Genomic DNA, 27,872 nt, shown 5'->3' with positions numbered 1-27,872 from the left:
CTTGTTGTCCAGTAGTAGCATGATTGCTTGAATGACCTACATTCCTATCCCTGGGCCAAGTGAAAACGTGATTATTTTTAAAATCACGCATGTCTCGTGTTATCTTATTCTTTTTCTGATCAAACATCCTTTTTTCCATCAGCAATACATCCTCTAATACTTTTTCTAACTTTACAGTGTACACATTCTCAGTGTACTTAGTTTTAAAGTCATTAAACAGTTTATTAACTTGTAGTCTCAGTTTATTCTCTTCAGGAAGGTGAAAGTCAATCAATAGCTTCATATAACTGAAGCTTAGTTCTAAATTAAGTTGCTGCCATCGATATAGTAAGTCCGGGAAGTGGTTTCTGGAAGTGGGCATCTTCAAAACACGAAGCCCACGCGGTATTATGCGTTTCAATAAACACACTTCAAAGTATTGCCTCTGGACTTGTAATCTTTTCAATTTAACAAATACAGTTTCAAGTTCTTCTAAATCTCGAGTAGCATTGAAGTTACTTACTTCAGTCTGACTGTCACAATCTCCGTCAACAATGGGATCAAAATCCAGTAATATGTTGGTTTCCCCGGTCACACAGACTTGAAAACGTTCCATAAACCTGCTGGTGCGTTCCAAAGCAGGCGGAACGTAAGGAAGTTCAATATTTACAGGGGTTTCGCTACTGTGACTGGTATTTTACTCTCTTGTTTGTGTGGAACCCCTTCTCTGTGTGTAGCTGCCCTGCACTTGGACTGTGATATATTTATATTTTATTCGTCAGCGCAGCTACTGAAGAGGATGGCGAACGAAAATAATGTAAATATTGAACTTCCTTCCTTAAGTTAGAAAAAGTATTAGAGGATGTATTGCTGATGGAAAAAAGGATGTTTGATCAGAAAAAGAATAAGATAACACGAGACATGCGTGATTTTAAAAATAATCACGTTTTCACTTGGCCCAGGGATAGGAATGTAGGTCATTCAAGCAATCATGCTACTACTGGACAACAAGAGTACACTGATAGACGAGTTGGAAATAATGGTTTAGTAGAGCAAAATTATGTTCCAACTGATTTTAACACTACCCGGGTTAATGTTAACGATGATATACAACATATCAATACAACATCTGATAAAATGTCGTTATGAGTTTGGCTAGTGATAGCAGTTTTAATGCAGGTACTAGCTCTAATGCACAGCATGTAATGAAACATAGTACTGTGAAAACGAGTGAGGGTTTAATTATAACACATGTAGATAGTGGCACTATGAACCCAGATTCAGAAGACACGTTGACAGGATGTATTACTGACGTACAGAGGTCGGGAGCTGCTGTAGTTAGACCCAAAGCTAACAGCACCACCCCAACCCCACATAATTTACCCGCACCACTCCCTATATCCCAAAATTATTTTTTGGAGAAAAAACGATCATACAGCAGGGGGAGGCAGAAAAGAAAAGGGTCCATAGAGGAACAACCTCAGGGTCCCACCATAAAGAAAATGTGGGGGAAACAGAATCATTAGTCATTAATCTTTCCACTAGAATTTTAAGTGTATATGAAGAGCAAGTTTTAAATAAAGGGTTGGGATTTATTCCCACTAAAGACAGTAACCTGGTAGACACGATCATAGATACTAAGCTATTTATCCGAAATATACAACTTAAACTTGATTTTGGACAAAGTAATATCCCAATGGGAATGAATAAGTTTCGTGCAAACAGTGTATATGTTCCACAACTACACCCAACTGTTGAAGTATTTGGGAATGTATTAGAGGATGATATTTATAAACTTTTTCAAGAAATGAATACTAATAAACATGGACAAAATCTAAACCATAATCAAAGACAGGCCTTGAAAACCTTAAAGAATGACAGGTCTATCATTATTAGACCAGCTGATAAAGGTGGACCAGTTGTTGTTATGGACACTGTTTATTATGAACATAAGATGAATGACATGCTCAATGATATACAGACATACTATAAGATAAATCAAGATGAGCTGGTTGACAAGGTTTTCAGAGTATACCATACCTTAGATGACTTGGTTATGTCCTTTGACATAAATGAGCAACTGTATGATTTTCTTAAGGTTAGAGACCCGATTTTACCGGTAATCCAAGGTTTACCTAAGGTTCATAAAAACAAGGTTGACCCACCCATGAGACCTATAGTGGCGGGTCAGGGCTGGGTCACGGAACCCATGTCCCTATACTTGGAGGACATTCTGAGGCCGTTAGTGAATGAGAATAAAACTATTCTAAAAGATAGTAAGCAGTTTTTGATTGATTTATATTCTCACACACAACGTTTACCTGATGACCAACATTTCCTTTTAGTTACTTTGGATGTTGTGAGCCTTTTCACAGTGATCCCGAACGATGTAGGTATCAGACTCATTACAGAATATATGAGAGAACACTCTGATCTATCTGTAAAGAAGATAGACCTGATTACACTATTACTTGAAACTGTTCTGACCAACAATATTTTTGTATTCAACGAAGACATGTATTTACAGAAGGATGGCGTAGCTATGGGCACTTCTTGTGCAAATAGCTACCAACCTCGTAATGGCCAGATGGGAAGATAAATATCTTTATGGTGTTTCACAATTTAATGAGCTTGTAGGCATGTACTGCCGCTTTGTAGATGATCTTTTTTTCTTGTGGTTAGGTGATGAAGATTCACTTAAAGATTTTGTTTCTTATCTTGAATCCACAACTGAGTTTTTGAAATTCACTATGAATTTCTCTTATGATCATATCTCATTTTTGGATGTGGAAATAATCCGAATGCCGAATGGGATGCTCAATACCTCCATACACAGGAAGGGATGCCAGAGAAACAACTTATTACACAGACACAGCATGCACCCGCGCCATGTATTCAGTAATATCCTTAAGGGACAGTTCATGAGAGTGTCCAGACTCAATCCAGATCGCTCTTACTATGAGAATGGATTACAGGAGATGAAGAGAAGATTCTTAGAGAGGGGCTATCATGAAAAAGAAATATCTGATACAATTCAAACGGTAGAATCCCTAAGATCAAGTAGTGCAAGACCATATTTTACACACTACCTGGAGCAACCGAATGCTGATAGTTCTGTTAACAATGAAGTCAGGGGTTATTTGAATTTCAGTAAGATGAGTTTGGAAGTTAAAAAAGCCATGAGTAGACGATGGGACATACTAAGTTCAGACAGAGAGGTGAGTAAAGTGGTAGGTCCCACACCACGTATTACTTTTAAGAACCATCCAAACTTAAAAAGTTTATTATGTAGACCAAGAAGTACACCCTACAGCAGTAATTTTGAGAATAGGAATACTATACCATGCGGCAGATGTAATCAGTGCCCTTTCATCTGCAAGGACACTACTTTTATACATCCCGGGACTAAACGCACTTTTTATTTCAACACCAATACTACTTGTGACAGTAAGAATATAGTATACATCGCTATTTGCAATGCATGTAATGCCTATTATATAGGGAAGACCAATCGTATGCTGAAAGAACGCATTAGAGAGCACAATTATTTAATTAGAGTAGGTTCAGATCTCAATGCTCTGGCAAGACATCATAAAGCGACAGGTACAGAACACACCTTTAGATTCTTTGTCATTCAAACTATTTTTCAAGGTTTCAGAGGAGGTGATCTGATCAACAGGACACTTGAGAATGAGACCAGATGGATCATTAGATGGAGATCAGATAGACCCCCTGGCCTTAATGACAAAGTACAAATTAAACCCTTTTTGAAAAGCAGAAAGTTACGTAGAACGAGATAGTAAGCCAGCTCATGATAAGAGTTCATGCACAATAAGTGAACACGATGGGTTTTTCACCCTCTCATTATAATCTCTGCATTTTATTTACATGTATCTATTTTGTGTACACTTTTAGTTTTATATTTAAACAGTCTGTGCATCTTACACAGCAGTTTATTGTCATTCACATTACATTGATGTTCATGGGTTGATCCCACAATATTACTTTGTACATACACATGTATGTGTTTATTTCACTAGCTGACCCATGTTTTCATATGTCATTCTCAGTTATTTCATGCTGTGTTTAGTATAACTATTTTTATCTGTATATGGTCATGTAGTATTTGGATGGTTGTTCTAAGGTCAGAACATCCCATACATACATTAACCCATACTTAGTATTTTACACTGTCTGATGTCCAGTGGGTCTGTTCCGACGTCAGTTATGTTTATATGTATTTTGGTCGTCTCTATATACATGCTATTTCGATAGTGTTTGATACCCTCTAGGACAGCTTTTACACCTGCTTTGTTACCTGTAATTGAGTTTTTCACACGCTCCTGTTTACCTTCATTGTTGTCCTCCTGGCCTTTTTTATTGTACTGGATTCACACACTGATTTTTGATTCATTTATTTATTTTTAATTACTAGTGAGTTTATTAGATGTGCTTAGGAGTCATGATTTATATATCAATTTATTTTACGTATATGTACGTTAACTGACCTATGTATTGTTGACAGACTTTGTGATCTGCAATGATAGAATAGTAGTTAGAAGTCAGTATATTACACATGAAATACTGCTTTAAGGTTTTAAACTGTGACGTATTTTTAACCAATGAAGGCACACTGAATGTTTTATAAAGATTTTAAAGTTGCTTTTAAACTATTTTAAGAGTTTGAAGAAGCCTTATGGCGAAAGCGCTCACTCCTCTTTATTAATAAATGGTTTTTTAACCTGCAGAAGTATATCAAGCGTCTCGTCCTTTGGATTTTTTCTAGCGTTCTATTGCCATCAGGGATTTCGCTACTGTGACTGGTATTTTACTCTCTTGTTTGTGTGGAACCCCTTCTCTGTGTGTAGCTGCCCTGCACTTGGACTGTGAATTATCTTATTCTGCCTTATGATGTATGATTTAATAAAAGTATATTCGATAGAATTTGACTGAATGCCCTGTTTAATTGGTCATTGTTATAAACTGTATTTTACCATATGTAAAATCTGTTGACTATGTAAAGTCTTTATAAACTGTTTTATTCAATTTTCAGTGACTTTAGTGTGTAACTGTATCTTTTGCAGCTTTACTCCCCGGGCCTCCACTGAAAATGGATCTTTGATCCAGTGGACTTTCCCAGTCAACAAATATCAATAAATAAATAAATATAATACAGACAGATTATTAAATATGGATAAATTAAGATGAATATCCAATGGCTAAAAGGCTAAGTTACAGACTAAATACAAGTAGATACCAATCATATGAGACACACGAGAAAACACAGATATGGGTTTCCTGACAGAATGGGTAGAACACTCCTGTCAGATATAAAAATAAAGGTAGAAACCTATGGACATGAAATCTGTATACATATTTGACTGGTTGGAGCCATTATTATGAAGCAGAATAACTATATTAAATGGATAATGGGAGAAAGCACTAGTCAGAGATCATGTGTGTTGGCAAGACACTAATTGAGGTTTTCAGTCAAACATGGGAGCTAGAGACATTATAGGACTGACTAGTTACACACAGAAAGACAGAGTGAGGGAGGGATATGTGAAGTGCATGGGATCTGATGAAGGAGCAGCTTGGCTTGGGTAGCTTTGGGGTGCAATGTGATGTCGGGTCTTGGGCAGATTTGTTTTAGAATATATGAGCTTCAGATGGTAGTGGACTGGTTAGTAAGCTGTTCAGGTGACAAGGGATGAAGAATGGATGGACAGGAGCAGGAAACACCAGGCCAACTGAGAGAGAAGAGGAGAGAAGAGAAGGACAGGGGCAGAGGCTGTCACTGGGTAAGATTAAGAAAGAAAATGGAAGATACAGCTAAAGGGGTGGAGGTGGGGGTAAGAAAGCCATAATAAAGTACATATTCAAAGATTAGTGATAAGGGATAAAGGGAAACAGAGCTAGAGGTGGCTGTGCAACAGACAATAATGTAAGGAAAGTAGGATGGAGCAGACAGGAAGAAACAGAAAAATGGGAGAGGCAAAAGGTAAAAGAACATAAAACTAGGTAGGTTCTATAGTAAGACCACAGTAAGGATGATAAAAGGATAACATGCAGCACAGAAAAGACAACAAGAATGGATATTTAGAGGGGCTGTGGTGGTGAAAATAGACAAAGAAAGTAATGTTATAGGAAGTGGAGGAGATAAATGTGAGTTTAGGGATAAAGTGGAAGACTTTGTTGGTTAGACACTCAATCACAAAGGAGAAGAAAATATGAGTTAAAGCATAACAGGGGAGCTAACAAGGGTAATTTTGAGCTTGGCTGTATAGTATTACTTAGAATGACAGGTGCCTGGATAGGAAGATGGGTTTGCTGCAAACAGTGATTCAGGTGCAGAGAGGAGACATTGCTGATATCTCAGAAAGCTATGGCAGCAATAAGATGAGTTAAATATGGAGGTGTCCTGGAATAAGTTATTTAGGAATGATAGAGAAGGGGAACAGATGTGATTTTGGAGAAGAGGAGGAGGAGGAGGAAGAACAAATCAAGAGTTGGGAAAGGAAGAGAGCAGGATCGGGGGTTAAGCACCAAGTCAGTTGTGTTAAAGGGAGGGGTGGAGCTAGTTAATTGGTACAGTGTGGCATCTCTAGGAAGAGGAAAAGAAACTGAAGGACAGAATGAAGTAGAGTGAGTGGAATAATGGGGCATTTCTTGTAGGACTTCTGACTATACAATGAATGGTCTGCAAGATTACAGGCTCCAAGCTAGAGAGAAAGTAGGAAGTGACTGAAGTTTTGGACCATAAGGATTTCTGACAGTGATGCAAAAGTGTTTCAGGATGGACAGTATTAAGTATGTGGCCATACCAGCACAGAGCATGTCATTGATGTCCATGCTAAGGTATCATCAGCAAATTTTGTGATGCACTGTGTAATTTGGAGTGGAGAGAAGGATAAGAATACAAACACAAACGCTATGGCGTGGGTTTTTATGACAGTGTATTATGCTATGCTAGACAGAATATTAGGAAGTAGCAGCAAACGGAAGGAATAAATTAATGGAAATGGGTTACTGGACAGCAGTGGGAGAAAAAGTCAAAAAGTTAAACATAAGAGGAGAAAGACTGATGAAGCTAAGTGGAATATGTAGCTAGCAATAACAGAAGATGCTAAGCCTTACAAGACATGAACAGGAGGATCGAGATGGATTTAGAATAGTGGAAAAAGAACAGTAAAAGGATGGTGAGCACATCAAAGGCAAAAGGTGAAAGGAGTTGGTAGAAGGGTTCAAGAAGGAAAACAAGGGATGTAGTTACATAGTAAAAATGAGGAAAGGAAGGAAAGACCTGTTCATTTAAGACTACGAGGAATTAGAGGTAACGTATAACAGGAATACATCAGGTCACCAAAGTAGTTTCAGCAAATGGGAAATGATCAAAGTACATTCTCCAAAATTAAATTATTCAGCAGTGGAGTTTGCCTCTTTCTCCACAGTCTTGTGACCTCAAAATCAGTCTAAATAAGTTCAGGAGGTGTCAGGATATATTCACAAATTGGAGGTGTAAAGAAGGCTTGGCTCACTGTAAGAAAAAAAAACAAGCAATTCCATAGATGTTCATTGAAGGTAGTTTGGTGAACATTTTTTCAGATTTGTTATGTTCACCCAAACTACCCTTGGTGAGTCGACATTGATCCCTGTATTACTACTTTGCTTAACTTTTCACAAAAGAAAGCAAGTGAAGGTTATCATGCTGAGAGAACAGCAGGGCAAAAAGGAAGAAGAGTGAGCAGACAGCAGGACAGACTGGAAGGAGTTGGAAAGAGAATTGTCAGCCCTTAAAGTGGACAAACCACAAGGATAAGATGCATTGCCTCCTAGAGTCCATAAACAATCTGACCAGTCTTCTGTAAGACTCATTGAATGGATATTTTTAACAGATCATTGGTTGTTGCAGAAGTGCTAGATAAGATGAAAATAGGAACTGTGGTTCCCTTGTACAAGTTGTGTCTTTCGGCTTTTCCCGGTTAAGGGTCGCCACAGCGGAACTCCTGTCCGCTAATGATTGGCAGTAGATTTTTACGTGCCGAGTTGCCAGCTCTGATGCACAACCTTCAATGAAGGTACGCCCATTCATGCATGTATCCCCACAGAAGACGCTTTAGCTGAGAATCAAACATGATAACGTCTTACTGTAAGGCAACAACGCTACCGCAGCACCACCACCGCAGTGGTTCCCTTGTACAAGAGGGATCAAAAACAATCTAGAGCACTACAGATTTACTGTCAGTCATGGAAGGGGAAGAAATGTAGAGAATCATCAGGAGAAAGATGGCAGCATTTCTGGAAGACAATAATCTTTAAGACAGCATCTAGTATGTGCTCATAACCAAAAAGAGCAGGCAGTTATAACTGATCTAGTTTTATGAATGGCTTAACTGTGGATTTGACAGGGGAATACAAGCAGATGCGATCTACCTGCACTCCAGAAATGTTTATGACTAGGAGCTGGACAGAGCATTATGATAAGAGGGACAATATCAGAAATTTGGAAAATGACTAGTAGAGTAGCACAGTGGTCAGTTTTGGATGCAAAACTCTTTAATATGTTTGTCTTAGACATTTGCCTACTTTGTTACAGTGTGCAAATCACTTAAAAGACAGTGGTCCTGGTTCACTCCTGACAAGACTCTTATATATTTAGTGAGTTTATCTGGTTAAAGTAAATAGAAAAGAAAAAAAAATGAAAATGTATTTGGAAAAGCTGATCAAGTGGGCAGAAAATTGGTCATTAAAGTACAATGCTCACACATGCAAAGTCCTGCACTATAACTAAGCCACCCTGACATTAAGCATCAGTTGGCTAGGAGTGAAACTGATGTAAATAGAACAGGAAAGGTATCTTTAGGTGTTGATCATATTTAGATTATACCACCTGAACCAAATTGAGAGGGTAGTAGCAGCAGCTAACATATTGCTAAGATATATTCCAAAGAAGATAGACTTCAGAAGCAATGCTAAGATGCTTCCGCTACACAGGGCCCTAGTCAGAAAGCACCTCACGTACTGTGTGCAGCTCAGGGAGACATGCAAGGAATAGAATATCAGGTTGTTGAAAGGAATATAGATGGAGGCTACTAAAAAGATTCATGAGAGGGAAGGGGATTAAATTCAGGCCACACTGTTAATACATGTGATCGTATCAGAGAATGTGAAGGGGTCATTCAGAACACAAAGGACAAAAGAGGAAGGACACAGCAAAGGAAGCAGATTTCAAGGATAACTACTCCCTGAATTTCTGAAAGTACTTTTTCACAGAGAATACTTTAGAACCAGTGAATGGATTATCCAATGAATGATAGAGACGTAGCCCATGAAGGCATTCATGATGATGTAGGAGAAGTGCAGAAAGAGTAACAGCGAAGGTAGGAATGGGGATTTAGGATGTTAATTTAATGTGAAGGAAGACTAACTAGGTTTAATATAACATTCTGCAATCACAAAAGTACAGCATAAATCATGATAGGAAAATCTATTAAACTGCCCGCACATATAACAGGCGCAAACTGTGACATGGTTTCCTCTAAGGACACCATAGACTAGGGTGACCAAACGTCCTGTAAAAAAGGGATTGTCCCATTTTTTTCATGATCGTATCCTGTGTCCCGAAAAAGTCTCTTGGGATGCCTAAATGTCCCGTTTCTATCAAATCACTAAAACTTCCTAATTATATAACTTCAAGTAATATTTTGGCTACTTCTGAAAAGCTTGCAAAAATAAACAGGTATTTTCTGTTTACCTTTCTGAGTAACAGATGAGGGAGGAGCAGCTTTTTTCCATACAGATACTTGCTGCCCACTATGCTCATTCTCTTTTGCGTATAATTTTGAGTGGGTGTGTAAAAACTGTGCTTCGTAATAAAATGCAGACTGGTGCTGTCCCTCCATACACCCGAACCCACAAGTGCCTCAACACAAGTTTTCAAACCATTATTACTCCTCATTGATGATGATGATGACGGACCGACTGATAGTGGTAAGAAAGATTGTGTACATAAGCATATTCTACATGTCAACCGCAACATCTGTATATTTTTTTGTGGCCTGCACTGTGGTGGCAGGACAGGTAGCTTACATCCTTCTAAGTTGGGAACTGCTGATTGAGGGCTCAGTGTCTGTTATTCTAAAAGTGTATTAGTTCTGGTTTAAGCACTTGGGCTTTAGGCCAGTTATTTTACATTAAGAAGGATCGCGGTCTGCACTCTTGTGGGAGGAGATGCTGGACTCTGCCCTTCTGAGCTGGGAATTTCTGGTTAAAGGCTTATAGTGCCTGCATATTCTAACTGTTTCTTACTGAAATTGGTGCACCTTGTTTGCTGTAGCATAGACTAGATCCAGGCCTGCTGAATTTAGCTTTGTTTGTATGCTTGTTGTTTGTTTATTTCCCTGAAATGCTAATTCCACCTAAAACGCGGTCTTTTAGCACTTCTGTGGATCCCTAGTGATATCTGCATTGCTTACTGTACTTATTTCCTTGTTTCACTTGAAAGAAAGTTACTGTTTGTCATTTTTGCATTTAAGTTACCTGTAACACATTGCATTTAAGTTACCTGGCACTTGCTCACTAAAGCAATTATATAAGTCAGCTCTAAAAAATTAAAAGCACTACATCCTCACAAACTCCCCTTGAGTACCTTGTTCCCCATTGGCCCTTTTTTCAATTATAAAGGAATTCCCAATACTATTCTAGCATGTCCAAAGGTCAGTTGTCAATCTCCCCTCCAGTCCAGCTGGTGAATCTTGGAATCTTGAGGCAATGTTACAACTGCCTCATGTACACAGACAACCCTCTCCTCCTCCCAACAAATTCCAACACATGTGAGAGATGCAACCATATAGCCAAACTGGAGGCTAAGCTCTCTCAACTCAGTACTGGCGTAACCAGTCAGGAGGAGAAGGAAACCACACTCACTACAATTCCAGTCTCACATAGACCTACCATGACAACAAACCAAACACATAAACGCACAAAAACATACTCGGAGGCTCTAAATAAAAATCTGCCTAAGCAGCAGAGACCTCCAAAGCAGACACCCAAGCAACCGCTACCCCAAAACAAAACACGTGCAACACATAGCTCACAAAGCCAGTGTGCTGAACAGTCACAGCCCTTAAGGCTAAACAACACACCTGATACACTTGTAATAGGTGACTCTATCGTCAGGCACACTGACGTCCCGCTCACCAGGCTGAACAAGGAGAAGGTCACGGTGAGCTGCCTGTCGGGCGCTAGGATCCGCCACATAACACAAGCACTCAGGTCACTCCAAGGCAAGTACAAATATGACTCAGTCATTGTCCATGCTGGTGTGAATGACCTGAGACGTACCTCCCTGGACTACATGAAAAGAGACATAGAGGAGCTCTCTGAGCATGTAGCCCAGGCCGGTATGACCCTGACCTTGAGTAGCATCTTACCCTCACCAAGAATGATGCCACAATATGAAGACAAGATGATCAATTTCAACAATTGGCTTAAGTATTGGTGTCATTCAAAGGGGATCCAATGCCTGTCAGCCTGGTATGACATGCTCGACAAGCCACGATGCTTCACTAGGGACAGCTTGCACCTGTCACCCCTGGGCTTTCGGATATTGGCAAAGGCTCTTGCTACCCCCATAGTGCCTTTTTAGGCAAGGCTCAAAAGACAAACCCACCTCCATAGGTATCACAAGGGATAAGAAACTAAGAGTAATGCTACTCAACGCCAGAAGTCTAAACCTCAAGATGCATGCACTCGAAACTCTCCTTAGCATGGAGAACATCGATATCTGTGCAGTAACAGAAACCTGGTTCAAGGCTCCTGAGAGCACCCCAGCACTACCAGGTTATACCTCATGCCATGCTTTTCGGCCCCAAAACTTGGACTGAACCGCAAAAGGAGGGGGAGTATCAATATTCGTCAATGATACCCACACCTCCAGGTTGGTGGCACAGCACGAAGCATCAGAGACTATCCATGTGCAACTAACAGTGGGTAAAACTGCCTTCCAGTTTATAGCCTGCTACAGACCACCCTCCCAAACACAGGAACCCCACTCGGCCTTCCTGAGAATACTGGAAAATATGAAGGTCTCTCCAAACACCATTATATTGGGCAACTTCAACTACCCAAACATAGACTGGGAGCATTACTCTAGCTCCAACACCCTAGCCCAAAGGTTCCTAGAATTTATAAACTCAAATGCTATGGAACAACGTGTTACCACTCCCACAAGAGGGGAAAACATACTGGACCTGATCATCACCAACATGGGGACACTATGCTCCAGACCAGAAGTGTATCCCTCACTGGTAAGATCAGACCATAAACTAATCTCACTGGATATTCACATCCCGACCCCACCCCCTGCCCAGAAAACCACAGTGAAAAACTTCTCTAAAGCAAATTTCACATGCCTCAAAACCGAGGCGGAATCCTTCAAAGCCCCCGGGCCTGTGGAAAATACGTCCCAGACCACAGAATCCTTTATAAACGCATTCTATGAACACCTTCAGGAATGCATGGATCATGCAATCCCAAACAAAACCAAGACCCAATCCTCCAAAGGCAGACGTCCTGTCTGGTGGACCCCAGCCATAAACAAACTATACAATAGAAGGAGGAAGCTACTACATGATAGAGCAAAATCCCAAAAAGGGAAGACATCTCTGATCAGTATTAGCAAAAAACTACGGCACTCATAAAATCCTCTAAGACCAGCTTCAAGAGAAAAATTGCACAGGACACTAAGGATAATCACAAGGCTTTCTTTAGTTATGTTAGGAACCTGGGTGGGAATTCCCAGATATGCTCATAATTAGTCCAAAATGACAAAAAATACACCGAACCCACAGACATTGCCAACATCCTAGCTGACAGGTACAATGCAACCCCCCCCCCCTCCTCACCAAAAGGGAAAATATCTATCCCAAAAGAGTGCTGCCCCCCTGACATCTCAGATGCTCAGGTAAGATCCGCCCTCTCCAAAGCAAAAAACACAGCATCATTGGGACCAGATGGTGTCCCGGGCTGCGTCCTACATTTACTCCAAGAAGAGCTAAACCCAAACATAAAACTACTGTTTAATCTTAGCCTTACTACAGGATATGTACCCAAAGAGTGGCGTACAGCAACAGTGGTCCCTCTCCACAAAGGTGGTGCCTCAACGGATCCTGGAAACTATCACCCCATAAGCCTGACTAGCTTGGTCTGCAAAGCTATGGAAAGGATCATCATGGACCTCATACATAAAGATATTGGGGACCTACAGACACTGGATCCTAGCCAGTTTGGCTTTGTTAAGGGCAGATCCTGCCTCTTAAACCTGGTTGATTTCTTTGAAACAGTCACCAAGGCCATTGATGAGGGGAAGGTGGTCCACACAGCCTACCTGGACCTCGCAAAAGCCTTCGATACAATACCCCACTCGGGCATTATAGATAAGCTCACCAGCTTAAATATAAACCCCTATGTCACTAGATGGGTTGCAAACTGGCTCAAGGACAGACCCCACATGTTTAGAATTGTTGGAGCCATGTCAGACTCCAAACCAGTTATGAGTGGCATCCCACAAGGCTCAGTCCTGGGATCTCTCTTGTTCGGTATATATTTCTTGGTGGTACAGGCCAACACGGAAGGACTGTGGCTGACCAAGTTCACAGATGGCTGCAAACTGGGCGCCATAATCAACTCTCCAGCCGACACAAGCATCCTCCAAAAGGGCCTCATAGAAACAGACAACTGGTGCCAGAGCCATGGCCTCAAGCTAAACACCAAAAAGTGTATAGTCATCCCCTTTGGCAAAAACAAAGTGCCCACAAATTACCACATAGGTGGTAATCCATTAAGTACAGAAGAAGTCATTAGGGACCTGGGGACCCAAGTTGATAGCAATCTCTCATTTGACAACCACGTGGCCAAAGTGGTTAGAAAAACATTTTATATAGCCCACCTAATCATGAAGGGATTCACATCTAGATCAGGGGAGGTCATCATGCCTCTTTACTCATCCCTCATCAGGCCCATAATTGAGTACAATGCCCTTTTGGGATGTACCTTACCAGACACCTGCAGCAACTGGAATGACCCCAAAAGTACCTCACCAAGAGGATCAAAGGGCTCAAACAGATGCCATATGCTGCCTGGTTAAAGAAACTCCAGCTCTACTCAGTGGCATACCACCTGCTCAGAGGCGATCTGTGCCTGACGTATAAAGCCATGTCCAACCCGGAATTAATGGACATGCTGCACCTCAGAAAATCCAAATCCCATCGAGCTACATGCTCGAGACTTGAACCTCAGCACTGAAATAAATAGGACATGCTGGAGGGACAGATTCATAATCCAGAGGCTCCCTTCACTCTGGAATAAAATCCCAGTCCAGGTTAGGCAGAGTCCCACATTGACTATCTTCAAGAGGAATCTTGATGAGTGGATGGGAGATCGTACGTTTACCCTGGCTATCACTTCTGTGTCACTGTTAGACAGAGGCACAGTATACTAACCTCAAAAAAAGGCATAGCAAAATTAATTTAAAATGGGTGGCGAAAAACAAACACACTCTGGCTAGGCTTATAAATGCCCTAGGGCAGATAGCCTAGTATGAACCTATGAACCTATAAGGGGTTGAAGTGCCCATTGAACTTTTCTAAGACAAAAGCAGGTCATTTTAAGAATAAAAAAGTGGCTTCTTCCACTATACACACTTGTGATATACGTTTCCTTCATTTACCACACAGCACACAATAAATATTGATAATAAAAATCGAAACTCAACATAACTGAAGTTGTCAGTGTCACATTGTCAATATTGCGTCACGCCGCATTTTTACTATTTCCTTTGCTGCAGGGACTACAGATCTATTTCCATAGCTAATATGACGAAATGAGCAGTTAAAAACTGCAATACCAACAATGCATCGCGAAAAGCGATAGCACATCCTCCCCTTTTGTAAAGTGCGTGTCAAGTAAACTAAATCCCACCTCATTGTTTTGATTGGCAGGTTATGGTAGATAAACAGTGGTGAAGAAGGTGAGTATGTGTGTTGTTGCAATTATTTGAAATGAATGGTATCTGAAGGAAAGTTTGAAAAATATATTTTACAGCGTCATATCAGATGTTTCACAATTTCTTGAAAGCTACTTTTTTAAAATATGTAATTTGGGGTTTTGGAGTGTTACGTGAAACTTATTTGGCGATACCAGCTGCGTATTTTTATGTATGTAAATTTGATAACTTTAAGGTCAGTCTGTATGCGAAACTGATCTTGTTTTAATATTTTTCATTTTTTAGACTTTTGAGTAGCATAAAGAACATGAGACCTTGTTGCTATGGCTACTGGACGTGCGCGATTATTTAAAGCGAACATAGAGCAAGGAAGAGATGGCCAAAGAACTCTACAATGGCGAACGTAAGAAGGTACACTGTAGTTTTGGAGCAAAGACAATAAAGTATAACCGGGGCCGGTGCTAGCATTTTGGGGGCCCCCAGCAAATATCAAGTCAGGGGCTCCACTAAGCACTTCTAGTCTAAGTGCTACAAACTTTTAGAAGTAAGCATAGCTATATAGACAGACCTTTAGCAGCATGTAATGTGTTAGTCTTATGTGTGATCCCTGCCGGCCTGTTCGTGTCAGAGTGACAGGTGTTTGTTTTGGGTGTTGAACTTTATTCTTTAATTTTATATTATCATCTCATATAGACAATAATTATGCCCAAGCGTCAATGTAAGTTTATGGAGGAGTATTCCAAAGAGTGGAACTATATTAAAAAGGGACGCTATGACAGTGAAGCCGTGCACAGTTTGCAATAGTGTTTTTAGTATTGGTCATGGTGGATGTTCAGATATAAAACAACACATCACATCTGTGAAACATAGGAACAGACTGAGTGCCCCAAGTAGCAGTATGTCTCTTAACAATTATTTTATAAAACTTGATTCTAATGAAGAAACAAAAGTTAGAGCTGCTGAACTAACTCAGGCCTACCATACGGTAAAGCACCATCACAGCTTTAGGTCAAATGACTGTGTCAACAAGTTAAACAGCATTATGTTTAGTGACTCATCAAATGAATTAAAGTTTAGCTCTGCCAGAACAAAGCAATCAGCCCTGATAACTGGTGTTTTAGCTCCATTCAGCATGAAAACTAGCATTGAAGAGATAAATAAATCCCCTTTTTATGGCATTTCAACTGATGCAAGTAATCACAAGGCTATAAAAATGTTTTCTTTTGTAGTTCAGTTTTTTGACATAAATGAAGGGATAAAGTCAAAGTTACTGAAAGTAGCTTCCTTGCCATGTGAAACGTCAGATGAGATATCTAGTTTTTGCTTGAACTGTATTGATGAATTCAAGTTAAATAAAAACAGTTGCATTGCGTTTTGTGGTGACAATACCAACACAAATTTTGGTGGTTTGAACAGAGTCGGAATAAACAGTGTATTTACAAAATTAACAACTAATTTACATGGTGGTGGTATTGAAGGTGTGGGTTGTCCTGCACATGTACTACATAACTGCATATGTGCAGCAGCTGATAGATTAAGCTGTGACATTGAAGGTATTGTTGTCAAACTCTTCTCTTATTTTTCTATATACACGGTGCGAACAGAGAGGCTAAAAGAATTTTGTGAAATGGTCGATGTCGAATTTGGCACTATTTTGGCGTATTCAAAAACTCATTGGCTGTCTTTGATGCCTGCAATAGAACAAATTTTAAAGCTGTTTGATGCTTTAAAGGATTTCTTTTTAAACGAGAAAAAAGTTCCAAAGATTTTGTTAACATTTTTTAATAATCCTTTAAGTGAGGCATACCTATGGTTTATCCATAGCCAACTCAGTATTTTTCACCAAGGAATTAAAAAGATTGAAGGAAGTACAAAAAGTGTTATGGAAGTCAATGATGTATTGGAATGTACTCTCAAAGCTTTGACCAGAAGAAAAGAGGAACAGTTTTTATCATTTAGTGTAAAATCCGTTCTTAAATGGGCCAATATTACGCAACAAGACGAAATTAACTTCAAAAATGAAGTTAACGAGTTTTATGAAACCTGCCTACAATATCTTAAAAAATGGAGTGTACCATTCTCTACCTTCTCAAAATTCAAATGGATGCTTTTGAAGGACATCCCCAGTTGGGAACAAATTGAAGAAACTATTTGTTACTTCAACGAAAAAAGTATTGAAATAAATGATACTTTGCTATTTGATCAACTGGCATCGTTAGCGGATTTTGTAAGTGAAAATATTAAAGAGTGGACTGATAAAGATAAAAAAAACACCTCAGTGGCACAAAAAGTGGGTTTGTTTTTTCAAAACCGATACTAGGCCAGAACAGAACTCTGAATTTTTGAAGATATGCCAATATGTGTTTGCGATCCCTGCCCATAATGGTAATACTGAAAGAATCTTTTCGCTCATGAACATTCAATGGATGGACGAAAGAAACAAGATGAGAGTGGAGACCCTTTCTGCAATCCTGCAAGTTCTCTACAATTTCGAAATGGACTGTTATAGTTTTTACAAGTTTATATTAGATAAGAAGGAGGTTTTAGCAATGGCTGGGACAACAGCCAAATATCCTCAATTTAAATCCTAGACTAGTGAAATTTAACTTGTTGTGTTGTATTATGTTGTAAAACGTATAAATAAATAAGTATTCACTGCAAAATTATTGTTTTCCTTTATGATATGCCTCAGTGTTTAAATTAGATTACAAAAGTGAAGATAAATTTAAAAAGATTTCTAGGTCTCAAAATAGTTAAAATGAGCATATTTCAATAAATAGTTTCCGGCGGAGGCTACCCAGAACCCTCTTTAGCTGGAGGGTATCCCCCAAACCCTCCTTGGGTGTATCCCGTTTTTTCCAGTTCATGATTTGCTCACCCTACCTTAGACTATATGTTTAATTTATGTGACAGCATCTTAAAGGTTTGAAATCAAAAGACATGACCAACTGTGACTATATGAAGAAGAGCAAGAGACAAGAGAGGTAAGTGTTCTTCCTCCTACGCCTCTGGACCAGGGATGGTAAGAGATTTACCTTCCTAACTAAGGATGTGTCATAAATGGACCAAAGTACATCTGGTACCATTAATCAGTGATACTTACATTCATGTGGGAGCTGTGATAGAGAGTTAATAGGATCACTGTTTATAAATAAAGGAGTTTTCCTAGAGCTATCCTAGAATTGGAGAAGGAGAAGGAAACCCTCCTTGTTTCAAATCCTGCTCATGGATTAACTTAACATGCTGAAGATTTCTATTTTTTGAAGGTGGTGTCAGAAAGCAGAGAGTAGGAGACAGAAGGGAGTGCATGTGTTGAGGACTTGTGAACAAGGTTGCTGTATTAGCATCTCTGCCCTGTCAGTCTACAATTTCATTATGATACCATTTTCACTCATTTTGTTAATGTCATTTGGTACCACTTGGTTCACACTTGCCATTTGACTCTTGATAACTTCCAAGTATCATACTAGTTTGCTGTTATTACTAAAGATAAAAAATCAATTTGTGCATGCAACCTATTATTTTTGCATCTCATCCTCAACAGAATCACTACCTTCTAAACTATTACTAAAAAACTGTGAGGGAAAGATTGGTTTGCTTTTTATTTGTTGTATTTTGTATTAGTTTATTGCCTTTTTATATTTTGAGTGCTGTGTTTTCACCTTGTGTTCTGCTTGTGTTCTGCTTTTAACTGCATATTAAAACTTCAAAAGACCCCAAAGCTCTGTCTCTTGTGAGTCAGGCAGAACCCCCCCCGTCACTGTCGTGTTCTTAAATACCACTTTCTTTCTAGTTGCCTGCCTCTTATGTTAATTTGACCATATATCTCATTTCCTCTCTGCTTTCACTGACTTGTGTGAGTAAGACAAAATTATCATTTTGTGAAATCACTCCCCTTAACTATTTAAATTTATTGGCCATTCTACTGCATTCCTTAGTACAGGAATAAAAAAGTGATCACCCCCTTTCAATCTATCTTGCTGTTTTAAAAATAGTGACTCTCCACTAAAACGTAACTTTTTAGACAGGTAAAATTTAAGTTACCTACTTTCACATCTAACTTCTCTAGTGCACACTGCAGTGTTTAGGATAAACCATTTTTTTCATCTTACCTTTAAGCATCCCTGTGACTAGCACTTGCTCTAATACCTGCTGGAAAGCACTAGGAATCCTTAAACTGATACAAGCACTCAACTCTCCTTATTAATAAGGAGACATTAATCATAGGCACTAAACAGCCTATAAGTGCAAAGTACCTTCCTAAGGTGAGGGAAAACAGCTCCTGTACTTTTCAAAAAAAAGCATCAAACCAGGCAAGTCCAAGGGTCAGCTCCATTGATTTCTCCTGTCCACCTGGTGAATCTGGGCATACTGGGGCAATGCAGCAATTGCCTCATGTACACAGACAACCCTCTCCTCCTACCACCCAACACTACAACCTGTGAGAGATGCACTTACATAGCCAAACTGGAAGCAAAGCTCTCTCCACCCAAGATTGTGCTAGACAGTCAAGAGGAGAAGGTTAACACCCACACTACACCTCAAGCAACACACAGCCCTTCTAAACTCACACCACCAACACCCACACATAGCAACACTAAATCCATATACATGGAGGCCCTTAACTGTACCCTGCCCAAGCAACAAGGACCTCCAAAGCTGAAATGCATACAAACATTAATCACAACCAAAGTGTCACATAGCTCACAACACCAGTTTGCCACCCAGCAACAGCCCCTAAGGCAAGACAACGTACCTAACACTTTAGTCCTAGGTGACTCTATAGTCAGGCACACTGATGTCCCACTGACCAGGCTGAACAAGGAGAAAATTACAGTGAGCTGCCTGTCGGGTGCCAGGATCTGCCACATAACTCATGCACTCAAGTCACTCCACAACAAGTACAACTATGACTCTGTCATTGTCCATGTTGGAGTGAATGACTTGAGATGTACCTCCCTGGACTACATGAAAAGAGACATGGAAGAACTCTCGGATCATGTGGCCCAGGCAGGTATGACCCTAGCCCTGAGTAGCATCCTGTCTTCTCCCAGAATGACACCACAATATAAGGACAAAATGATTGGCTTCAACAATTGGCTAAGCTTCTGGTGTCATTCAAAGGGGATCCAGTATCTATCTGCCTGGGACGACATGATCGACAGACCACGATGCTTTGCCAGAGATGGGCTGCACTTGTCACCCCTGGGATTCAGGTTACTGGCAAAGGCTCTTGCCACCCCTATAGTGCCTTTTTAGGCAAAGTTCAAAGGACAAAGCCGCCACCGTAACAGGTACAAGCATGCAAAATCTGAAGGTAAATATACTCAATGCTAGAAGCCTTAACATCCACATCCCACCCCCACCCCCCCAGTAAGGAAACCTCCATAAAAAACTTCTCCAAAGCCAACTTCATGCTACTCAAGTCAGATGTTACAAACTGCATGACACCCATGCAGATGGGAACTGAAAGTTCAACTGCTGAGTCCTACACTAAAGCACTGTACGAGCACATCCACTCATGCATGAATCGTGCCATCCTAAATAGAACCAAGATGCTCTCCTCCAAAAAAAGGAAGCCAATCTGGTGGTCCCCTGCCATAAACAAACTTTACAACAAAAGGAAGAAGCTGTTGCAGAAAAGAGGAAAATCCCAGGATGCAAAAAACTCCCTTACCAGCCTCAGTAAGAAGCTGAGATCCCTCATAAAATCCTCCAAAGCTAGTTACGAAAATAAAATTGCCAAAGATTCCAGAGACAACCACAAGGCATTCTATAACTATGTCAAGAATCTAAATGGCAATGCTCAGATCTGCTCTGAGCTACAACAGAATGACATTAAATATACTGATCCCAAGGATATTGCCAGTATCCTGGCAGATCGATTCAGTGCCAACTTCACCCCCCTCTCATCCCCTAAATGGCCCATCTCAATACCGGAAGATTTCCAAATTCCAGTAATAATGGCCATACAGGTAAAAAACGCACTCCCCACAGCTAAGAATACAGCATCCATGGGACCAGATGACATCCCAGGCTGTGTACTACATGAACTACAAAATGAACTGGCACCTCACCTAAGTGTCATGTTTAATCATACCCTCACCTCAGGCTTCATGCCCACTGAGTGGCTCACAGCTACAGTTATCCCACTCCACAAGGGGGATCCACCTTGGATCTTGGGAACTACTGCCCCATCAGTCTGATGAGCCTGATTTGCAAGGCCATGGAACGTATTATCATGGAACTTATCAACAAAGACATTGGCAACCTTAAAACACTGGACCCCACCCAGTTTGGGTTCGTGAAGGGCCGATCATGTCTCCTGAACCTGATTGACTTCTTCAAATCAGTCTCCAGATGCCGTGGACGAGGGTAATGCAGTCCACACAGCCTATCTGGACCTCAACAAGGCCTTTGACACCATCCCCCACTCTGGAATCATAGATAAACTTACTAAGCTGGGCATTAATCCCTATGTCACTCGATGGGTTGCCAACTGGGTTACTGACAGAACCCACACTGTAAAAGTAGCTGACTCCAAATCCAGCTCCAGACAAGTGACAAGTGGAGTACCTCAGGGTTCAGTCCTGGGACCTCTCTTGTTTGGCATCTACTTCTCTGAAGTACAGGCCAGCACTAAGGGACTCTGGATAACAAAGTTTGCAGATGACTGCAAACTGGGAGCCATTATTGAATCCCCAAATTATGTTGATACTCTACAAAAGGGCCTTACAGAAACAGATACTTGGTGCCAGAGCCATGGGCTCAAACTCAATGCCAAGAAATGTATAGTTATCCCCTTTGGGAAAAAACATGTACACGTGAATTACCACATAGGTGGCAGTACACTAAACACTGAAAGTGTAATAAGAAACGTAGGGACACAGGTGGACAGTGGTCTCAACTTCAATAACCACATCGCCACAACAGTCAGGAAATCCTTCTGTGTGGCACACCTCATCACTAAAGGCTTTTCGTTCAGAAAAAAGGAGGTCATTGTCCCACTGTACTCATCCCTCATTAGACCCAGTATAGAATGCAATGTCTCATTTGGTATGTATCTTTCAAGACATCTGCAACAACTGGAAAGGCCACAGAAATACCTCACTAAAAGAATCACATGCCTAAAGCAGATGCCCTATGCTGACCACCTTAAACAAACTCCACTATACTCTGTCACATATCATCTACTCCGAGGCGATCTCTGCTTAACATACAAGGCCATGTCAAACCCAGAGCTGATGGACATGCTACACTTAAAAAAATCCCATTCCCTCAGAGCCACATGCTCCAGGGATCTAAACCTTGTCATCACAATAAACAAAACATGCTGTAGACTTCCCAGACTCTGGAACAGACTGCCCATACATGTCAAGCAGAGCACCTCGTTGGCCCTCTTCAAAAGGAACCTTGATGATTGGATGGGAGAAAGGAAATTCACCCCAGGGATCACGTCAGTCACCCTGCTAGACAGGATTCCAGGGAAGTGAATAGTGTGGGAAGAAATAGCCAGGGAATTGTTATGGCTAGGCTTGTATAGGTCTTAAGGCCAATAGCCTAGCACCAACCTATGAACATTTCAGCCTTATGATTCTGTTTGCACTGACAGAAGTGGGACTTCTGAATGGTTAGAACAAAATGACAGCTATCATCATGGGACATGCAAAATGGACTGATTCGCAACAAATTTTTGCTAATATTAACAGATACTATGTTTGAGTTTCCAGTGTAAAAAAGCTACTTTTTATATGAATATACTCATAATGACAGTGCAGCTGATTTCAAAATATATTGCTATGATTATACATATATTTAAGAGCTGTAAGATCTGTAATACAAATATGTATCTTTTCACATTGCACAATATCCTGATATCATGCAATAAAAATTTTAGACACTGCAGGGTGAGAGCTGATATGTCTACATGTGCATACTGAGAACATTCAGAATTAATCACTTACCTAGGGGGAAAAAACATTTCAAATTAATGATAAACAGCATTTTGTTACAAAAATTCAGCAGATAAATAACTGAATTAATAATCTTAACAATTTTAGATAATGCAGACTTAAAAACATAAATGAGTGACTACACTGAATTTGAGCCCTTTCATCCTTTAATTATGTAAGCAATTCCTCAGATGTCCATGAAGACGATGATGAAATTCTTATGTGATTTAAAAACAAATGTGGTCAAATTCAAAATAGTCTCCCATTTGTGTTTTTAGCAAGCTTTTATTGTGATTTTTCAGTTTTTACTATTGGGCCTTCTCAAATTGTTGGTTGTCTTTTTGATATTTCATTTACTGTACTCTTGTCACTTACAGTGTCATTTAGTATTTTGAGTAGAACATTCCTAAACTAAGGTGAGGGCATCAAAAATAAGTCCAACTGCCAGTAACATACAACACCAAGAGTCAAATATTAGTAGTCATAAAGTACTAAATAGTACACTTGAGGAAGAAGAACCATTTTCAGTTGAACAATGAGCCACTCAGTTAAGCACTTTGACTTGAGGGCTGGGTATTTTATATAAGGGAAATGGCAAAGTAAATTCTGCCACATAAGTACTGACATGGCATGTCCAGAAACTAGACTGAACTATTCTGTAATAGCCAGACACTATTTGAGAGGGGAGGAATCAAGATTAATATAACATTAATGTAAAAGATGGAACAGATGTATCTCACCTCACGGAGGACAAAGCTGGGCAATGCATTATCACATGACTTCCTCTCGTATAAAGAAGCATCTGCATGTTAAAGGCAGTGTCTATACTCTAACTTTATTTACTAGCAAAGTGTTACATCACATCAGTATAATTACATTATAAGTTAAATGGCACCTGAGAAGATTTAGTGTGTCGTCAAGAAGACATGTTTGTGAAATGCAGAGCTATGCATGAATGATATTTTTGTGGGAGAGGTGCCCTTTTTTTAATTTCAGTAAGATAAGATTGCTAGGTAAGGGACGCTGGCATTTCTGGGTCAGGTACGTTGAGTAGGTGAGGAAGCAAATGCAACAAACAGGACAAACAAGGCAAAACACAGGGACAGTGATGGATACAAAATATTGGGGGACACCTTGATTGGGGTGAAGGAGGGGACAACGTAAGCCCATGCCAATCAAACATGGGGGAAGTAAGAATCTAGTCCTCACCTGCAGGAGTGTCATCACCATCTCCTTACTCTTCTGGCTGCTGGAGTGTTTGACATCTTCTCTCCCTACAGGCCATGAGGAGAGCAGCCTCTGCACCCAACATAGGTGTACTCCAGTGGCGTAGTACACAACACTACACACCAATTCTGGCATCTCCTGGTGGGTGATGAAATCCCCACCTCTGCCAGTACTCCTGGAGGGTACCACAACATCAGCTGCTGGGATAGTGCTACATGAGGGCACATGTAGTGCAGAGGCAGCAGAGGAAGTACTGCCAGTTTGGGTCCAAGATGTGCTGGGCATCATTGCTAGAGCCGGTGGAGCGGGGGCAGGCTGACCCACTGGGGTCAATCTACCTCACTGTGCTGTGAAACATTTAGTAATTTGTTACAGATGAATGACATGGAGATGTTTTGATGACACATAATATAAAATAAAAAAGAAATAATGGCTGGAGTGAAAGAGAAACAAAGAGATAAAATGAGTACCATCATATGTGACATACAATGCATTATCACAATAGCACAACTATTTTATCTGATGTTTTACATTTAAGTATACTTCCTAACAACTTGAAATTATAATTATGGATTGCTTAAAGTAATCCCTGTAATGTGCATATATTGCACATATGCTTGGTCCAATTACACAGATTACAGTTAACAGCAGGGCATTTATGCCACTTGTATAGATTTTAATTTATGTAATATTATTAAATAATTGTAGTATTGTCTAGTTGTTACAAATTGTATTTGAGCTCACAACCTCTGACTACAGTCTTCCACTTGACTCCTAAAGTTGGTTTGAGCTACAGACGTATGCATGCTTACTTACTTTCACAGTTAGGACATGCATGCTTAGTTTTCCAGTAGTGTATAGAAAACAAACACATTTTTCTTTAACAATTAAAGCTAAAATAATACCTCTCTTGTACTGCATACATACCACTTGCTTACCTTAGTGTCAGCAAATGCTCAGCATTTGCTTGCTTATTTGCTACTATTTCAAGATTAGCTATGATAAGAAAAAAAATAACACAAAAGAGCAAAAGAACATTATGCATACATACCATTCTTGCCTATATTAAGCTTTCTATGTAATATAAATTCTCTTTATTAGCATACTTATACAGCTGTGGAATATCCCTAGTGTCACAAAAGGAGACACTGCCAGCCCAACTATCTGGAATTTTGTAAATAATTATATGCCATTTGTGAATATCAACATGATTCATATGCTTGTGTTACAAATTTTATTTTATTTTTATTTTATTTTATTTTACATTTGTTGACCGGGATCGTCTAACTGGATTTATGTCCATTTTCAGTAGAGTCCCGGGGAGATAAGCTCCATGAGATTACTACACTACTAACATATAGTACTAGTTGTTATACAGTTAAATACTACAAATTTTAAACAGTTCAGGAATCTTCACAGTTTATACAAAAAACATGTTACAAGCATTAGACAAGATATTTTAGACTTTATGTACAAGACTTCATTAGTAACTAGAAAGTATTTGTTAAACAAATACATACTTCAAGTTTCAACAGTTCAGCAATGCTCACGGTTTAAACAATACTTGCTGCCTGCTTTAGGTAGGATGCTTGAGAATTATATGCAGAAGAATTTAACTAGGTATTTTAAATTATCTCTATTAGGATAAGATATGTTTTTGCCAAGGCTAGGCCTTGATCTAAAAAGACACATATAGAGCAGGAATTAGGTCTTAAGAGAGGGTATTTGGGATATAGTATGAGATCAGTCTGGATTTGTACAGGGACATAACCAATGGGTTTTAAAATAGAGTTTCAGATTGTGTTTAAAAAGTGTAAATGAAGACAGTGATCTAAGTTCATGGGGGAGTTGGTTCCAATACTTTCCAACTGCATTTGAGAACAGAGCATCTCCTGCCATGTTATTAGATTTACATGTTGATACTAGTAGTTTATTAGATGAACGTAACGTTTAAAGGTTCTTATATTGGGTAATGAGACTAGCAAGTATTGGGGTATTGGTAGGTTGAAAAAGGGTTTTGTGCGCAATGGTCAGTTGTTTAAAGTGAACCTGATTCAGAAGCTCTAACCAGCCTAATTGTTTCAGGTTATGGCAGTGATGGGTCCTAACAGAGGAAGCAGTAGCAAATCTGGCAATGCTATTGTAAGCGTTGGCTAGCTTGTTAAGGTTATTTTTTGACAAGTTAGTATATATGGAAGAAGCATAGAGAAGTGTGGAGATAAGGTGGGAACAGACAATAGTGGTTCTGGCTAGTGGGGAGAGAAAGGGTTTTATCCTATAGAGGGAGCCTAGTTTCCTGTTGACAGTTTTTATGGTATTGTTGATATGGGTTTCAAAGTTCAGGTTGTTATCAATGGTTACCCCTAGAAGTTTAGTTGTTGGATCAGGAGATATGAGTGTACCATTATTGGATAAGACTGAAAAGTTAATTGGGAGTGATTTATGGGTAGGAGTGAAGAAGATGAGTTTGATTTTTTTTTTAGGTTCAAAAGCAGCGTTGTAGAAACCAATTTTCTGTTTTATTGAACACTGACTGAGTTAAAGTCTGTAGTTGGGATTGAGATTTAGCTGAGCAGATTATTGTCGAATCATCTGTGTATTGTACACAGTTAGTTAAAGGAATAGCTAGGTTGAGGTCATTGATAAACATTGAGAAAAGGAGGGGGCCCAATATAGAGCCCTGAGGAACACCTAGGGTAACTGGGAGATGGGATGAGAGGTTGTTGTCCCATAGCACTGCCTGCTGTCTATTATTAAGGTAGGACTGGAACCATTTTATAGTCTTTGTGTCCAGAGAGAAGGATTTTAGAATAATGAGAAGTAAGTGGTGGTTGACCATGTTGAATGGTTTTGAAAGGTCGATGAAAAGTGCTGAAGAGAGAAGATTGTTATTACGGTTTTTATTGATGCTCTCAGTGAAGGATAGGAGTGCAGTTGTAATGTGGAAAGGCCTGAAGCCATGTTGAGATTTGGCCAGTAAATTGTTCTGGAGTAGGTGGTCTAGTAACTATCTGTGGATGCACTTTTCCATTATTTTAGCTAATGGGGAAAGTAGTGCTATGGGACGATAGTCAGAATATTCTCTGGAGTTTCCACCCTTGTGTAGGGGGATAATGTAGGAGATTTTCCAGATAATGGGAATAGTGCTTTCTTGTATGGTTCTATTTATCAGCAATGATACAGGATAAGCTATGACTTTGGCTGCCTTTTGCAGGTATTCAGCAGGTAGCTGGTCAGCTGAGGGGGTAGTAGGTTTTAGTTTACTTAAGAGGTTGCAGATGAGGGAAGTTGGGACAGGTTGCAGGTTTAGAGTTGGGAGAGAGTTAGTAGTATTGGTTGGAAGGGCAAAGCTATAGGCTGTTAGTTGATTAGCAAGTGTTTGGATGGTCTCAGTGTAGAAGGTATTAAAAGCATTAGCAGTTTGCTTTGGATTGTCAGAATTTGATCCTATAGAGGGTGGTGTTGCAGATTGGCCTGGTTGAAGTAGTCTGTTTATGCTAGTCCAGAACTTTTGTGGATTATTTTGATTGGTCTGTTGGAGGTGGAAGTAAAAGTTTTTTTTTTATCTTCAAGTATAGCTTTCTTAGTCTCATTTCTTTTTTGCCTGAATTGTTGTTGGTATACAGGTTTTTTAGTTGTTCTCCATAGTGCCCAAACTTTATTTCTTTGTTGAATTTTCTGCCTGGTTTTCTTTGTAAGCCATGGGGCAG

Source organism: Protopterus annectens, chromosome 12.part0 (genome assembly GCF_019279795.1).
Source record: "Protopterus annectens isolate FY-2018-M chromosome 12.part0, PAN1.0, whole genome shotgun sequence".
Lineage (NCBI taxonomy): Eukaryota > Metazoa > Chordata > Ceratodontiformes > Protopteridae > Protopterus > Protopterus annectens.
Note: the sequence above shows the minus strand (reverse complement) of the source record.